Genomic DNA, 6,130 nt, shown 5'->3' with positions numbered 1-6,130 from the left:
GAGCAGGGGGCCTTTACCCCCCGCCCCCGCTCTCCTCTCCTTTCCTCCCCCTTAGGCCACTACGCCCCCACCCGCTGCTGCTGCTGCTGCTGCACGCCCCCGGCGGTGCCACCCTCCTCCGGAGCCCCCTCAGCTCTGCACGTCTCCGGCTCTCCTCCGCCAGCCTGCCTTCCCTCTTTTCCTCCACCTCCCGCAGAAAGGTCAACTCTGCCCTAACAAGGCCATCGGATCCCCAGCGCTGCTCCTAAAATAAACTCCCGGAGCCCGGCCCCTTTTCCAGGGCCCTTTTATGGAGAACTGAGGCGCCCCCCCCCCAACCCACACACACGCTTTTGGGCTGGGGCCAAAAACAGAAGGGGGAGCGATGGCGAGCTGGGGAAGCGAGAGGCGCTTTTAAAAATAGCCGCCCGGGAGCGCCCGGCGCGATCTCCGCCTGCGGCAGAGTTTGGGAAGAGACTCTGATTCCGCAGCGAAGTTTGCAGCGCCTGGAAAGAAGTTCTGCCAGTGACGGCAGAAAGGGAGAATCCAGGCACGTGCCCGGGAGAGACGTCCGTGCGTGTGGGGTGGGGTTGCCAACTTCCAGCTGGGGCCTGGGTATCTCCTGGCATTACAACTGATCTGCTCTCCACACTACAGAGATCAGTAGCCCTGGAGGAAATGGCATCTTTGGAGGGTGGACTCTATGGCATGATTCCCTGCTGAGCTCCCCTCGCAAATCCCCGGGAATTTCTGAACCTGGAATTGACAACCAAGCCCGGGAGAGGATACGACTTGGGGCGTCGGGTACGGTAGATCGAACCTGAGAGGCCCGTCGTTTGAGGTGGGGCGATTCCTTCGCTTGGGAAGGACATGCATTTCGCTGAATAACACACACAGGGTGCAACTGCTCGGCGAAGATCGTCTCCGGGAAAGGATACGTCGTAGAGCTGTTTTCTGTGACCTATTGACCGTTGAGAAAATTGTAAAAGGACAAGAACCCGAGAGAGCCCGTTCTAAAGCTCGTGCTTGACCCTGTCGCTTACTGTCTGCTTGGTGTTGCCAGCTCTGGGTCAAGAAATTCCTGGAGATTTTGAGGGTGGAGTCTGAAGAGGGCGGGGTTTGAGGAAGGGAGGAGCCTCAGTAGAGTATAATACCATAGAGTCCATCCTCCAAAGGAGTCATTTGCTTCAGGGGAAATGATCTATGTCTCCTGGAGATTAGTTGTATTTCTGGGAGATCTCCAGCCACCACCCGGAGGTAGGCAACTTTACTGTGTGCTACCTCATAGGGTTGTTGTGGGAGGGAAGAATCAGGTATGCCACCCTAGATTTCTTGGAGGAAGGGCAGGTTAAAAGCAAAACAATGCCAAAAGTGAATGACATTCTTTCCTTAATCAGAACCAGCCCCTCTCCCCAAGCACTTGAGGACTATGACGTTGTGAAGCCCCAGTTCCTCCAAGATGGCTTATTTTATTATGATGCATAGGGCATAGCAAGTTACAGCTTTTTTTAAAAAAATTGAGCAACTTTTAAAAAAATTGAGCTGGTGTGCATGGTGCACTCATTATAGTCAAGATGGTAAAAAACAGGTTTAGTTTTCCATTCCAGCAAACTGGTGCTTCCCTGACCTGGACAGCCCAGGTGAGTCTGATTTTGTCAGATCTCGGAAACTAAGCGGTGTTGGCCTTGGTTAGTAGTTAGATGGGAGACCTCCAACAAAGATCAGGATTGCAGAGGCTGGCAATGGCAAACCACCTCTGATAGTCTCTTGCCATGAAACTCTGCCCCCAGGGGTCACCCTAAGTCAGCTATGACTTGAGGACACTCTCCACTGCCAATCCGGTGCTTAAAAGTCCATGCATTAGAGTGGCTAGAGTGATGGGTTAGGATCTGGGTAACACAGCTATGATTCCCTACTCTGCCATGGAAATTTGCTGGGTGGCCTTGGGCTAGTCACAAACACTCAGCCTCACCTTCCTCACAGAATAGTAAAGAGTCCAGTAGCACCTTTAAAACTAACCAAGTTTATTGTAGCATAATCTTTCGAGAACCACAGTTCTGTTTGTAAGATGCATGGAGGGTATGAAGAAACTGGCCAGTCTCTTCCTCCCAGAGACATTGTAAAGATAAAATGGTGGAGAACAACGTAAGCTGCTTTGGGTACCCATTGGGGAGAACGGCAAGCTACAAATGAAGCACAATAAAATAAATAATTAAGAGCTCCCTCTTGGGAGCAGGCCTATGCCTACTTTGCACCTGCTTGCAGCTTGGCATCAGATCCTTTGAAGGTTAAGGATGGGGGCAGGTGGCAGAAAACGGCACCCTCAGTAGTGTCCCTGAGAGTTTACAAGCACTGTGCTGTGTAACTGACCTACACTACTGGCTAAGTGGTCCTTTCATATCCTTCTTCTGTTTCCTATGCAGACCTCAGGCTAGTCCTCGAACCAGAAACATCTTCCAAGCAGGGCAGTGGAGTGGGGGTGGGGAGGAATCGGGCAAGCACAGACAAGCCAGGCTTCCTCATCCGAACTTTCGGCTCCTTCAGTCACACCTGTCTCTTATTATGCAGAAAGAGAAGGCAGGAAAGCAAAAGATGTGATATTTCCTGAGTATGGCATTAAAAGGAACAGGTGCACATTATGCAAGGACAAAGACAAACACCGAGCTAATCTGTGCGACTTCTGACACATTATGCAGCCATTACAAGTCATTAAAGTGCCAGCAATTTCCAAGTTAACTCTAGCCTTCATAACCCTGCCTGAATGAAAAATCTTCACTGCTTTTGGAGTGCAAGGCCATAACAAATGTGCTTGCATAGACATAAAATAGTAAGTGTCCCAAACATGGTGTTATGACTGGGTTTAAGAACTATCAATCAGTCACCACAATGCCTTTCATGATCACCCTCGAGTCATATCACATTTCCTATCCCAGGCTCGCTGTTGAAAAGGCATCCTCTAGATTGTCAGGAGGAAGATTTGAATGGGAGCTCCTCCACCAAGCTGCAAGAAAGGGTTTGCATCATCTTCAAGCAGAGGCAGAAAACTTTCTTGACGAGTTATGTGTACCGAGTACAAACACAGCCCAGATTCCAGGGTACACAGGAAAATAACTTCTGCCCCACAATAGTGTCTTCCCAGCACTTTTGGGTCCCTTCTTATCAGGCAGAATGGGCAGCTTCTGGAATGGGGGGGTGCACTTGTCGGCAGAAGACAGAGCAGTATATGATGAGAATCTAAGAACATAAGGAGACCCTGCTGGATCAGACCAATGGCTTGACTCACACAGCAGCCAACTGTTACCCTGGACAGCCAAACAGCACTGAGGCCAAGGCCTTGTTCTGATGCTGCCTCTATAGTGCAAGACTTGGCTACTACCCCTGCAAGTGGGGCTGGTTAGGTGCGCCACGTACACAGGATGCATCTTCTGAAGTGGGTTTCCATACTGGCTGTCCCAAGCTCTGACTTAGTAAACTGCAAAAGCAACAAAAAGATGCTGCCTTGAAGCAACACAGCTTTTTATTTATTTAAGAATCTGGTAGACAGATGTATACTCTGACCTGGATAGCCCAGGTGAGCCTGATATTGTCAGATCTCAGAAACTAAGCAGGGTCCGCCTTGGTTAGTAATTGGATGAAAGACCTCCAAGACCTGGGTTGCAGAGGCAGGCAATGGCAAACCACCTCTGTTAGTCTCTTGCCATGAACACCCCACCAGGGGGCGCCATAAGTCAGCTATGACTTGAGGGCACTCTCCACCATGGATAGATGTATATTAATGTATATGTAAAATCTCGTTACATTGCACCACTTGTTTCAACACTGCCCCACAAAATGTGAGATGGTTTTCAACTAGCATTATTTTAGTCATAAGTTGCAAATGCCAGTAAGTTCGACATACATGCCAAGGCTACCTTGCCAGATCAAGCTCAGGTCTTCAGGGCCACCATAGCACTGTCTCCAAATGCATTGGAAAAGGGCATAGTGTAGCAAACAGTGTGCTGGCAATCTGATTTGCAGTGCTGGGAGTTTGGCCTTTGTTTTGTTCAGATCACTATATTTTTAAAATAGTAAAAAGTCCAGTAACACCTTGAAGACTAACCAGGTTTATTGAGGTATAAGCTTTCAAGAACCACAGCTCTCTTCATCAGATACATTTTTAAGGCACAGTTGAGATTGCTTTCTCCCTGCAAGGGTTGTGGACCAATTTGGATTGTCAGCCCTCAGAGATTAGTGGATCCTGTTGGTATCTGGGTGGCTCTGGGAGATATTGAGAGCCTCTCCAGTGATTCTGTGCAGGGACTGGTGGACTGGTTGGGGCCATAAATAGGGTTGGCTCCTTGGTATCCTCTCCCATGCTCTGGTAGGCCACAGCTTCATGGGATACCAGGAAGCTGGGAACCGAAAGCAGACTGAGAGACTACAGCACCACTGGCAGGAGGCTCATGATGAATCAGACCATGCCACAGAGCCCATTTATAGGCCTTTGAGGTGGCACTGAGGATGAGTTTTTTCCTCCACCATTGTGTCAACAGAATGAAGTGGTTTGTGACTTAGCAACATGTTCAGCCCTGTCAAGGATATTAATTTGGTCCCAGCTGTGATGTTTTCTCAAGGTTCTTTGCTGTTAAAAATCTAATTCATTTTCCTCCAGGCCAGATTGGCCAGGGATCCCACAGGGTTTTTGCCTTCCTCTGGACATTGGAACAAGAGTCACTTGGAGAGTGGGGGGAGGTTGCTGTGATTTTCCTGCATTGTGCAGGTGATTGAACTAGAAAGCTGCCGGGGGGGAGGGATTTCTATTATCCAGCTCTATGGTTCTATGACTTGGAGGACAAACAAGAGAGTAGATCTGGTACTTGATAAGTCCAAAGTACCTGCTGGACCTTTTGCTATGGATTCAGATTAATCTTGCCAATGGATACTGACAAAGTCCTTGGGAATGAAAGAGCCACCCACTTATGATCTTGAGCCATATTCGTTTTTTTAAAATCTTGCCAGGAAAATGTTTTGGAGTCATTGGCTAACATCATTGACACCTGTCTGTGTTTCTGGAGGTGAGGAATGCTTTAAAAGAACCAGTTATTAGATCTCTCTTTTAAAAACTTCCAGTAGGTGATGAGGTGGGCCAGCTATAGGGTGGTCTCCAATTTCTCTTTTCTGGGGTGCCTTGTGAAGAGCCACAAGGTTCCATTTACCCATCTATGCTCTTGACATTTATTTGAGGCCATTCAGTGAGATCGCCTGGAATTTTGGAATTGGATGTCATCAATACACAGATGATACCCAACTCTAGTTTCCAGGTGTCCATCCTGGCTCTGAACCAGTACTTTGAAGCTGTGGTCAAGTTACAAAAGCAGAACAAACGGAATCCAGACAAGACAGAGGTGATGTTGGTTGGGAAGGCTGATGTTGTAAAGGGACAGTAGTGGGTGGAGTTGGCATCTTCGGGGCAGGTTAAGAGCTGGAGGGCGATCATGGACCTGATCTTGCTGTTTGAAAAGCAGATTGAAGTAATGGTAGAGAGAGTCTTCTGTCATTTGCATCTAGCTTGGAAACATACCTACTTAAACTCAGCTGATCTGGCCACGCTGATCCATGCTTTTTTGTAATCTCACAGTGGGACTACAGTAATGTGCTCTATGTTGAGCTGTCCTTGGAGACCACCTGGAAACTTCAGGAGGTTCAGAACATAGCAGCTTGATTACTCTGAGTCATAACCAGCAGGAACCATCTTGCCTATCTCAAAACAGCTACATTGGTTGCCAGTTTGCTTCCAAGACAAGTTGCTGGTTGTGACTAGAGGTGGGCATGAACCGAAATATGAGCCAAAATTCGTCACAAACTGGACCGGTTTGTGGTTCGCTTATTTCTGACAAACTGCCACGAACTTGCCTCTGCTCCTCACTTGCCTTGAAAATCCCTTGCTGGGGTTGTCATAAGTCAGTCGTGACTTGTTGGCACACACATACATATAAGGCTGCATTTCCTTATCTATGTGAGGCAAGGCTGACACCTAGTGGCAACATATGGATTATTTGAGCTTCTAGTCCCTGTCCATGTTACTACAAAACTCAAAATTTAAACTTCCTGTTTGTTATTAACTCCATTGCCTTTTAAAAATCTGCTTCAATCATATTTTACACTGTGCTTA

The sequence above is a fragment of the Eublepharis macularius genome, chromosome 5 (assembly GCF_028583425.1).
Source record: "Eublepharis macularius isolate TG4126 chromosome 5, MPM_Emac_v1.0, whole genome shotgun sequence".
NCBI lineage: Eukaryota > Metazoa > Chordata > Lepidosauria > Squamata > Eublepharidae > Eublepharis > Eublepharis macularius.
This window is presented reverse-complemented; position numbering follows the sequence as displayed.